This window comes from Cardiocondyla obscurior, linkage group LG17, assembly GCF_019399895.1.
Source record: "Cardiocondyla obscurior isolate alpha-2009 linkage group LG17, Cobs3.1, whole genome shotgun sequence".
In the NCBI taxonomy this organism is placed as follows: Eukaryota; Metazoa; Arthropoda; class Insecta; order Hymenoptera; family Formicidae; genus Cardiocondyla; species Cardiocondyla obscurior.
The window spans coordinates 1,494,225-1,506,864 of record NC_091880.1 but is presented as its reverse complement, the minus strand read 5'-3'; the positions used below and the strand labels follow the sequence as shown (position 1 = coordinate 1,506,864).

The 12,640-nt window shown below is 38.9% G+C and overlaps 1 protein-coding gene across 3 annotated transcripts in view; it reads right to left on the bottom strand.

The window, feature by feature from the left end:
* The window catches only part of Lbr (lamin B receptor), a 66,949-nt gene that overhangs the window by 49,367 nt on the left and 4,942 nt on the right, over nt 1-12,640 (bottom strand). The gene's annotated exons all lie outside the window — the stretch shown is intronic.

The window sequence follows — 12,640 nt, the reverse complement described above, 5'->3', positions numbered from 1 at the left end:
TACTCGAAATATCTATGGTCTCGTTCGTCGTTTCCTATTATATGAGGTCACCGACTGTGCAGCACCCTCGTCAATATCGAAAGAGTATCTCTTCTCTTTTTCACCACGCAACAGTATCGTAGCATAAACTACCGTTGTTCGTTTAAGTTAGTGGTGCTCTATTCTTATTGACCTACCCCGTTTTAACTCGCCTCCAATCTCGTTCTCCGCCTTCGGATAAAAGTTTCGATTATGAGTTTAATAAAGCGCCGAGGCATTTCCACTTTGTTATATTTTTTACGCCCCGCTCAATATTTACCTGTAATTTAAATACGCGAGGAGTAGATACCGGTGGGGCTGAGACGCGAAATATACCGAGATTTTTCCAAGTGGGAACATAAATTATTTCTTTCATTAAGGGGAGACTCACTTTCTACCACGTGCGTATTCTAAAAGCCCGACTTCGACCGCGTGAAGTATCTCCATGAAATTGCGGCGATATTTCACACTCTTGTTTTTTAATTTGGACAAACCGCTATGAAAGAGAAACGAAACTTCGGGACACGAATTTTGAATAAACTCGAACAAATCATGCGCGCGTTATTTTTCAATAATATTATTTTCAATAATTTTAATTTTATTTTCCAAAAGATGTTTTACTAAATTACAAAAAAAAAACTTGGTTTGTTCTAGTCTCCTATCTTAAAAAGTTGGTGCGTTACGCATCAATTTTTGTTTTTTAACTTTTAGTTAAAAATTACGTTACATTTTACTAATTAATTTCCCACGTTTTTCGTACACGCTTCTTTTTTTTTCTCTTTGTTCAATTAAGGTATTTATTAAATCGGTAACACGTGCATGTAATTATTAAGTACGATTACACGAAGCTTTACGTAGAATATGTGGCATCAAATCACGCATTTCAGCGTATTTCAACATATAAAAAAAAATACTCAAATAAAAAATCATTTTTTATCCAATCGACTAGATATTTCGTGTTCGGATTATATTTCCTACGTTATTTTATATAATATGTTTCTCAAATTGTCGCCTGCATTATTTTCTATATACACTCCTTTCGCAATAACAACCTACAAAATACCTTAAAAACCATTTGGCGCCGCTTCAAGTTGCGTTGGCAAAATCGTATTTTTCCGTCTGGCGTTTAATGCAATCGAATACGTAAGGATATCAGTGTATAAGTTCTTTTTTTTATTTAGAAAATGCTTTTACACTCGGATATTAAACTACTGTATCTTCGAATAACGTAAAGAGATACGTACTACTACCGTACCACTATTATGGCATCGCGACACAACGGTAATATCATCCAACTTTAAAATCGAAAGTTATTACCCTCAAAATCGTAAAAGTATTTTTACCCTCGACAAAAATATAAAATTTAAAACGATTTTAAATTATCAATTTCTAAAGTTTAGTTATCAATTATCGTTTTAAATAACTCGAGAAGGGTTCGAAATTAGACTGTTTCATCCTAATTGCATTAGTTTCAAAAATGTTCTGGGGAAAAAGAAATGAAAAAAAAAAAAGAAATTAATTTAACGGCGATAATACGTGACGGAGAATATTGTTGGCGGAGTCGTTCGGTACCGGTCCGAAGCCACCAGGCTTTCTACTTCCGACTGCGGATACATTGCGACATGGAATAGGGGGTGGTTGGTGTAGGAGCCCTCTCGCGACTGCGGAGAAGAGGGCAGAGGACCAGACGGCGAGGTGGTTGGTTAGTCGGTCGGGGCTCGAAAAGGGGTATGATGCGCGCCGCGACGCATCGCTGCGGCGAGGCTGAAGCGAGACGGAACGACTTTCCCCTGCAACCACAGCATCCCCCAACGTCCGTTCCCTCGTCCTTTCGCTCTAGCTTTCTCTTTCCGCTTTCGGTCACCTACTCTCCTCCCGTTCGTTTCGGCTCTCTGTCTCGCTTTCGGCGCCCCGCGCTTTCGCCTCGCAACCCCCTCGTCGACCCTTACAACCGTTTTCGTTGCTTTCGCGCCTACATCTCTCTATCTCGCCGGCGCACACGTACATACACTCTCCTGTCTTTCTCCTTTTCACCTCATTCGGGTCCAGTACAGCGTCGGAGCGTGCCTCGGACGGTTCGCCGCGCGTTTATCCGCACGTTTCCACACGCACTTTGATCACGCGCGCTCGCCGGCCGCGATTTGCGAGAGGATACGTACGAAAGGATATTCGTGCTCGTCGGTAGAACGGTCGATGAAGAAGTCCGCACTGGTCCGAACAGGTACCGAAATCGACTCGAACGCCCAAATCCACGTGGTACATTTATAGATTAAACGCCAGGAGAAGAGAGGTGCTCGCGGCATGAAAATTTATCTACCTTAAGACCATCCCGAAGTCTTCTTACAGTTAGTTTCGTTTAAATTTTTTAAGACACTTCTTTAATATTTTAAAGAAACTGACCGAAAATTTCACTTAGAAGTCGATACAATTTTTTTTTCCCTTAAAAATATTTTTTTAAACGATTATTACAAGGACTAATAAACGAATTTCTTCTTTTTTTTTCTTTTTTCTTTTGTCAAACGCGTAATTTTCAAAAATTTTGTTTCGCGATACGAAGATCGGTATTTGGAGAACTTACGAGCATTTCAAGAAGTATAAAACAATAGACTAGCATGCGAAATGGATAACAAAAGTAAAGGAACGCGCGGGTTTTGTTTCAACTAATTAGCCGAGGAAAGTAGAGACGCGAGATCGTAGATATTTTAAAGACCGCCTTTGAACCCGAATAACATCTCTCTGATTCAACTAAACCGCGAGAATGAACTTTCCTGATGCGAATTTCGCGGGAATGATTAAAAATAGAACTCGAATAAGATTACATAATAAGACAATGCGCATTGTTTCAAATAATAACCAGATTCAACGGCTATGAAATTCAAGTGCAGAATGTCGCTAAATTAATTCATGAAATGGCACAACTGCACAACTGCATTATTCAATTAGATCGAGTTCCCTTTAAATTAATGTTCTAAATTAAAAATCACATAAATCGTTTTCTAAAATCATCATGAAAATTAATTACAAGATATTTTTCTATTCGCCAAATATGTGCCGCGTTCATACCAATGCCTTGCAAATCACGATTAAACTATTCGCCGCGTCGGAAAAATAATTGAGATGAATGCGACTGCAATTAATACCAATCGCAATACCAAAAAAAAAAAAGCCTCGTTTATTACTTTCGTTCATTTTAGAGCGAACCGTTCTATTACCTATCGTAGCGCACGCTTTAATTAATCAAAGAGCAAGTGCAGCCACTTGACATAATATGTGTGCATTCTCCACACGAGACGGGCGCAGGAAAGAAGCTACGAGCGCGGCGAAAAGCGGCGGAACGCGAAGGAGAACGAGCGGGAAAGGAGGCGACATCGGCCAATTATTTCAGCGCTAATTAAGCGGCGACGGTGTTCGTTCGATTTTAAGCAGAGGGGCGGCATTGTTGACTGGCGCCGGGGACGATGCCCAGTGATAATTAGTCGATACGCGGTTCGTTCGACCGATGCAGCCCGTCGCGGATAATCGTCCCAGGATGCAGTCACCTACGGCAGTCACTTCCGGATAATTGCCGTCCCGCCACTCGACGGCTGCGAGGGAGCACGTAAAGCCCAGTGTGCCTACCACTTTCGTTAACGATAATTCGTACGACCTTCCTACTCTTCTATGACAAACTCCTGCAGTACGTGACCAAATTCGCCGTGATGTCCGGGGGACAGAAGAATAAGTCCGTTGTATATCCCGAGCAACGATACGGCTACATGCCGTGTCCCTTGTACGATACAGGTAAGCGCATATCTTCCCGCTCTAAATTCTTTATTTATTTTACTCTTTTTCGTACTGTGCCAGAACATATTTTCACGCCTCACGTGAAACGCGTATTGAGCTCGAACAAATTTTCACTCGGTCGTAAATACTTTTGAGAAGCCTTTAAATGTGTAACTTTGAAGATTGTTTCTTTTTATTCTTATTTTTCTGTCCCTTTCTATTTAGAGTGTAGCAGTTAACTTTTTTTCCAATTAAGTAAATGTATTTTATTTAATTGTATGGGGCAATTAAGGGCGGTTAGGGTTAAATAAAAGCAGGTGCTCGTGATCGATCCTCGAAGTAGTTCTTACGAGACTCGATGTAGTTCTACGTGGTACAATAGTTTTAAAATACAAGCAGTAAAAATTGCATCCCTTTTGTACGTTATCAAAGCGATGTTTCAGTAGTTTATTTTAATTAAAAAAAAAATATATGTATATATTGCGCGAGAGAAAATCACATTAAAAAACTTTACATTTACTCGTACTCTATCTCCAATAATAAAAATACAATAATATCAGAAGTTTCGATTTTTTCCTCCCGTGTATCTACCACGTATTTTTCGCGCGAATAAGATTTATAGCATTCCGTGAAACAAACGTGTTAACTAGAGTGCCACGTGCTTCTAGATTAATTACTCTTTCAGTTTGCGGCGTCGTTGTATCGCAACAAAAAAATGACACAGACGATAAGCCCTTAATCGCTATCGAAACTGTGCATTATTTTCAGATACAATCTACTTAAAAAAAAAAGGGAAAAAAAAAAACGTAATAAATATTCATATTGTTCATATGACGAACCGCAAAGGTTTTAAATTCGAACTGAAATTTTACTTTCACGTCGCTCTTCATTCTCGCATTAAAGTTTTAATTCCTTCGAAACCACGGAACCGTTTACGTCAAAATTAAATGCCCCTGTTTCTAAATTGCATTATGGCACCGCGATGATAAAATTCAAAATGTGTTGACGGGGGTCTGTCGCAAAATGAAGGGGGGTAGCATGTATAATTACCTCTTTAAATAACGCCCTGTGATCCCCGGGGCTTTTTATGCGCGAATAAATTATCGCACCTCGCCAGGTGCGACAGCGTTTACCCTCGACACGCAAACACGTGAATTTAGCAAGTAAACCTCGGTTGATCTCGCCGACACATGTTGTCCATTAATAAAAACTTCAATTAGATACAAGTGCCGTTTAATTACTATTCGCGAATTTATAATGAAATCACAGTGGCTAATATTACTTTAATTGCGCCATCAATAATGTTCTTCTGCGTATACAATAAATAAATTATTAAAAAAATATAAATTAAATTATAACTATTATAATACGCTGTGCGCTCAGCGCGAATGATTCCTTTTAAAAATTATTACCCAATTAAATTAAATCGAAGATCTCTTTAAATTTTAAGTACGTCAATTTCTTAAGAATTTGCAACATAATAATATACAATAAATTAATTTTCAAACTAGAAATTATTTTAAAAGTTAAAATTAGAGAATAAGGGAGCGTGGCTTGTTTTACGCAAGAGCTAGTAAATTAACGTCTTTGGACTAGACGCAAAAATAGAATGTAATTGAAAGCGCGACATTGCGTATTAGCCGTGACGAATTTGTCCGAAGGTCGCAACGTAGAATTTAATTTAAAATCTGCATTAGACGAAAAAAAAAGAAAAAAAAAAACGCGAGACATTTGTCAACGTAATGCTCTCATATCGATCGAAATAAAGTGATAAACTTATGATCGATTGTAAATTAGATCGCGCGAAACGATATGAAATGTCATCAAGGCTGTTTCATGTGTATTTAATAATTAGATAAAATAGATTAACTACAAAAGATATTTTAATAAGTAATAAAATTTATATCTTTTTTCTCTTTAATAAAAATAAACTGTATATGCAATTTTATTATTTTAGACATATGTTTCTTATTTGCATCTACGGAAATTGAAGATATATTTGCTCGAAGAATATCGAAAAATATCACGTTTTTATTTTATTATTTGGAACGTATCGGCATTGTGCACAACATAGCGATAGTATTCATATACACGTGAAAAATGGTACATCCTTCCGCGATACTGAAAGGTCTGATAAAATTAAATCTCTTCAAAAACAAACCAAGTCCATTTAGAAGTTATTTATGGATCTACATATCTCTCAAATGAATAGCATAAAAACGGATTGGACGGAGTGCCAAATATGTCACAGGTGGTTTCATAACCGAGTAAAGCGCAAATTACGATGGAGTAATGAAACGATAAAAGTACTTAATTCAAAATGAGTTAATTAAGAAATATGACGTTCGAAATTCGTTATCGATGCCAAGATAATAATTTTCCCTTTTTTTTGTATCTTTTTGAGCTCAATTTTTAAAAAAATATTACTTAGAACCTTGAATCACAACTTTACTTCCTATACAAGCGATTTTTAAATTCATCTGAAAGACACAATCGTGTCGCGGATACGATCGTTTATGTTTCCACGCGAAATAATTAAAGGAAGCATTCCGAAATAACGATAAGGGCGGGAATGCTCTTTAATTCAAGGTAATATATCTATTGCAATTGCCTAAAAATGTTAACTATTCCATCAGATATAACAAGTCCTAGGACGATGCCAGGTTTTCATGCAAGGTTACAGAGCGCACGCAAACTGCAAACTAATCGATCGTTGTACTTGTAATTCCGAATGTGTCGTAATCCGGAAAGCGAGCGAGTGAGCACGCAGCAATCTCTTTTCCCTATCCCTTGAGTTTACTTTCTCATATATCGACTTTCTCCCGTTTATTATATTATCGAAGCTTAAACGTCTCTCCAATAAAATCACAAAAAAAAACCAATTACCTAATAAATTCCAAAATTTACTTGGCGTGGTTGCCACGCGGCAAGGAAAAAGGAAGAAAAAGATTCCGTGTTCGGTAAAAGTACGGCGGGAGATCCTCGTGCTTTAAAGACTCACATTAATTTGAATAAAGGCGCATAGGGGAAGTGTCGAGATGTCCTGCGAGCCTTCACAGCGTAAAATACATAGAATCGCGCGACGAGTAAATTTCGTGATCGAGGCCGATCGATCTTACGTTGTGACATTTTTGAATCGATGGTTTCCTCGTATCGTCCAATCTACGCCAATACCGGCCGTCTGTCACGCCGAATACCTTGAGGTATTCATAGACGGTATCGCCGTCTCGCTATTAATACTCGCGGCAATTTTAGTTTTCAAACGTACGCCAAGAGTAAATATACAGTTGTCGCGACACGTTAAAGTAAATATAACGTCAGATTCTGTCTTTCTCAAAGAGTTTAATATCGTGGGTGGGAAATCGCAAGGTCGAAAATCGAACGCGAAATCGTATAAAAATTGGAAACTCTCCGTCGATTTAAATCATCTTTACAGAAGTGCTTTAAAGCCTCCTTGTGGCCTTTTGCCAAAAACGCACATGTAGTAAAACAAAATCGGCAGGACATAAAATAGAATAAGAGGACGACATTGGCTCTGATTGTAAGAGATAAATTAGAAGTACTTTTAATCGTACACAATTGAGAATGTGAATCGTTTTATCGAGACCGATAATCGTGCCAAGCTGCGGCGATTTAATGTATAAAATAATTCAAAACGCAACAATCGCGACAGCTAAATACGCACTTTTCATTTTTAAATTTTTATAATTATTACCTTTACATTGTTATACAAATTTTGTCTTAAAAAAAAAAAAAAAAAAAAAAACAGTCTCGTATTCCAAGACTTAAGTTTTAATGTTAAATTAGTAACGCTGCAAAAAATATTCTAAGCTCCTAAGCGATATTCTCTTCGAACAGCAGGACCGGATTCGAATTGTACAATTCATTGAGACAAAAATTGATCTCTAATTTATCTCGACGGATTCCGTTTGCTTCTGAAATAGACATTTGTCGTCATTAACGTTGCGCATTAGCCTGGCCGGGATTTCAAAGAGGGCCGCTGTCGGGGGACTGCACACGAGAACAATTACTTTGCCGTGAATTAGGCACCGCCGTGGCGACTCCCACGTGTCTCTAGTCGCGGCGCGTCGCGGGCAGCCGCGGTTTCTACGACCCTGGAAAGCGTCGCGACGCCTCGCGTACGTCTCAGTGCGAGGGTGCCGTTCACCAAGAGCGCCGCCCGAAGTCGCTCGTTCCGACGCTTCCCCACCTTCCACGTACCACGCCGCGCTTTTTAAAGAACAACGACGAAAGATCCGCGTCTTCGCATCAACGTCGCGAGTGCGTCTTCGAAGCTATACCCACCCTCAAGAACCGTCGCGGAAGGCGTTACGCCATCGGGCTGGCATCGCATGTCTGGATCAAGCGCAAGAGATAATAACCTTCGCGGAGGGACCTTGACGTATCACCGTCGCGGCACACATCGCGTTTCACAGTGAATATTTCAATGCAGTTATCGATCTACCGGCGTGTGAGAGACACGTGTGTGAGTCCCGTGAGTGCCTGCGCTCCGCTCTTAAATCCTGCCGTGTTTTCGCAGGGGAAGAGAAAAAAAATAAAAATAAAAAAAAATAAGAGCCGTGTCCCTTTCATCCCGCGCCATGCATATCGCTGTGCCATTATGCACGCCGTCATTCTGTCACTCTGTGAATCCACCTGTCGCGACGGCGTGCGTGGGTCCGCGCCTCACGTGTGAATATTTTACCGCGCTATCGATCTACCGCGCGGGGAACACGTGTTCCCGCGAGTACCGGCGCGATAACGATCGCCCTTATCATCTCGACGTTCCAAGGAATTGACATTGCGCCCTCGAATATTTTATGCTAATCTGCCGAAACGCCAATATAGCTCGCCCGAACAATCGCGATCGAGGCACGAGGATAGCTCGTCGGACCGCGAAATGCAGATGCACTGCGTACCTACTTTAAAAAAAAAAAATTAAAAAAAAATTTTCGTGTCCTCGAAACGCGAAAATGCCGCCCGCGTCGTTTCCGCCAGAATACTCGAGAGTATAAAAAACCAATCGAAATGTCGCGGCACGATCGAGCCAGGTCGTTTCTGCGTCACCGCAGAAACGCCCGAATCTGAACTTTGCCCGTCAATCGCGTGTAGTGTGAATATTACAATACGAAATCGATAAGCCGGCATCACGAAACATATGTTTCATAAATGCCTCGAGACCTTTTTATCGTGGCGTTTAGCTTTCTTCGTTTATTTGATTTATCGTTTTCGATAAGTCGAGCAAACGCGGAAACTCAGTACGTCGAATGTGTTCGATAGGAGCGGGCACCACATGTCGTTTGCTTTCGCACGGCGGATTACGCCCGTGAAATTGCGCGATTTAAAACTCAGCCGCTAATATCGGAGGCGTAAATACAAAATAGAAAAAGTTTTAACAACCGGTCGTTTTCTGTTGTTTTACGATTTATCCTTGTAACGCGCGCGGCCGCGCCGCAATCAAGCCGCTTGTGAATATTTCAATGTAACATCGATCTACAGAAGAAAAGAATTTCTAGTGGTCTCCTACAATAACGTCGTTGTTTTTTCCCCGATTCGTTGCATAATCGCAGTATAACGCAGTTTACGTAAAAGATAACCTTTTAGTACCTTTTAGCACCTTTCATCAACTCGATAGTCGCCGATCGAATACTGAACATTAAAGTAACTTTAGTTACTCTATAACGTCTCGTTTATAATTTATAAAGGTTTCTTTTAATTCCGATTGAATATTTTTCGTACCGCTGATTCAATGTGTAAATTTTGTTAGCTAAAATATTTGATAGAAATTGTTTATTTTATTTTATTTCTTTTTTTATTTCTTACGCATTGTGACCTTGTTTACGTTATGAAAAAAAAATTCACGGCTCTACTAACCGTTTTCTACGTATGATTATGGCTTTTAACCGAGTTTCATGTCAGTGTTGTCTCGTCCGTAATGACATTCCGACAGCGATGATAGACGACCATCTCGCCCTTATCTATGCACACTCACATATTATCGCGCAGACAGCTACTCGCTTGCTTCCCTCGTGTAAAACTTTGAAATTTGCATGAAGTTTGCGACTGCCTCTAGTAGACTTTTAAGATTGGAATTTCATAAAAGCACTTTTGCAAATTTCGAGTACAAAGTTCTCCACTCCGAGAAATAAAAAGAAACTATATCAAAAATCGATATCACGTCTGTATATTACGTACTGTAATATAAAAATTAAATAAATAAATAAAAGTCACGAAATTAAAATAATCGATAAAAATTATGGAACTTTTTTTATTAAAAAATTTGACGAATTAAATTTTGAAGACACTCGAAAAGGATTTAAAGCGCGACTGTTAATTTTGAATTAATTTGAGTAAATTTGGTGTTGAGCACGCTTGAGTGTAAACCCGGGAATAAATCTCGATCTCGCCACTTGTTTTACTGCCAAGAAAAGTTGAATTTTCTACATGGTACGTGACTCGATAATATAACAAGATCACAGGATCTTGTAAAAGCCAAGGAGATAAATTTTAGTACTTTATGGTCACGGCAATGCGGCATTTGCGTGATTTGTTTTCCTTGTACGTAATTAGTAATTAGAACGTTTCGACAATTGACTCAAATCGCTTCGGTATTACTTTGCTTTAAACCAACAGAACAGATAATTTCTACATAAATTCGCTTACCGACGATACTTGTACGGTTAATTTTAGAATACTAAAAATTAATTCCACGCACGAATCACAAATCAGAATGTACTAAATTAAAAACATATACCGATAATTTCGTTTGTTACCACCTTACTATTTTTGTCTTACGTGCTCCTAATTATTAATGTTTTAAAGTGTTTTATATAACATGTTATTAGAATTAAAGAGATATCAAAATAATGCTGTGGCGAATTTTTTTTAGAGACCCTATTCCCATTCGAACGTTTTAACATTTTTTTTTCAATACATACACGTTACTTTTATCGCGGCGCATTACACTGGACTGGAAACGGACTTGGTTTAAGTTCGATAACTAATATAAACTCACGGTCACGTACCTCCGACTAACTATAGATCGAATAAAATAGTAAGAGATATTTACCTCGTTAACTAATTGTCATACATAACAATCAGCCACGGCGTTTAAAGTTATAACCTGTAAAAACTCGCTTCCGAGAATTATCGAAGAATCGGCCCTAGACTACCGGAGTAATGCAATCGATCGGTTAGGCGCGTGTTGCATTATCGGAAAGTCGAAACGCACGCCGTAAACTTTAAATATTGAATTGAACGCTTTACCAAGTACCTTTTGCGAAAGCTCAAATAAATCTTAATTAAATTCGTAAGCATTAAAAAAAATAATGTCGCAGCAAGAAAAATTATCTCCAACAAATATTACATCGGTCCTCGCATTATTAATAAACCCACCGGTGATCTATCCGTCCGTTTAAAAATAGCGATTAATATTTAATATTCTCAGATGTGAGGAAATATTTATTCATCGGATTGCGAGAGAAATTTTCTTGGCATACCGGGCCCAGTTCGTTCCAAAAATATTCAAGAAATATGAGTCGATACAAATTACGCTTCAGCCTGGCCGTTCGTTATTAAATAAAGTATTGAGTATTACATTGAATCGAAGTCGATCTCACGTTTTCACGCACCTACATGTAATGTATATATCTGTGCCGCCACCGTGACAAAGCAGTCTGCTTTAAATCAATCGAGAGACTGGCTATTAAAGCTCGTGCCTTTCCTACGACGAGACAGTTCTCCCACGAAGAGGCAAACGTTAGTTGACGCGCGCGTTACTTGTGCCACTTTTAACCCGACGTTCCTGCATCAACTTTAACTGCGGTTAAATTAAACTCATTTGATTTTCGCGAGTTTAACTCCACGAAAAAGTGAAAATTCGACCGAGTATCGTTGTAACGAAAACTGAACTAAAATATAAAGTGCGCGGACATTAGACAGCAGGGATTTATTCGTGACGCGAGTGGAGAAAATATATGTGAAACTGTTTTAAATATTGAAAATAATATCAGGCGAAAAATTTTCACGATCGCGAAGAAGCGATAGCGCTTAAATACCGCCGTGTGAAATGTATCGAACTAGAAATTTATGCTCGCTCGCGTCGGATGAATTATACAGTTATTTTACTTATTTATCTACGTTCATCTATCAGCTAACAAAAATTAGATCATCCAAGGCGGATTTAAGGTAGCCTGGCTGTATTCCAGGCATTGAAATTTTTCGAATTTATTGGTCAATCCTGTTCTCTGCGCGTTAGGCTCCTGAGAAAGGACGTCGTTGCAATTTTCAAGAAGTTAAAGATTTTAACTAAAAATTGAAATACACGAACTAAAATATTCGATACTAAAATACATCGTACTTTACGCCGTGCAATATTATTTTTATCACTGATATTATCGCAAAAGTATTTAGTAAAACGTTCAAATACCGAGATGCAGCATTTTCTTATTGTTGAAATAAAATTTTATACGCATTGTCTCACCTAGTTTAAACATTTTGGGGCCAAATGCTGATTATTCTTTGAAAAATCCCACCCAAATCGCGCGGTAGAGGATCGTTACCGTTCTTCGACCTAGATTGACCACGTGAGTGCTTTATAACTACACAGGTAGAGCAGGAAGTCGGTAAAAGTTAAGTGCACGGACCATTCGCTGCCAGAGTTCACTGTCAGTGCTGTCGCACGTGCGACTCGCGATTTAAACTTCAACCCTTATGTCGTCTGACCTTCCACCACGTCGGTTTCTTCTGTGCGCGACATCACACGCCTGAGTTGAGCATTTTGAACGTGTCAGAATCGTTATATTCGTAATACATTTCGCTATAAGTTAGACGTTCGTCAGCTATACCAGAATTGTACAGA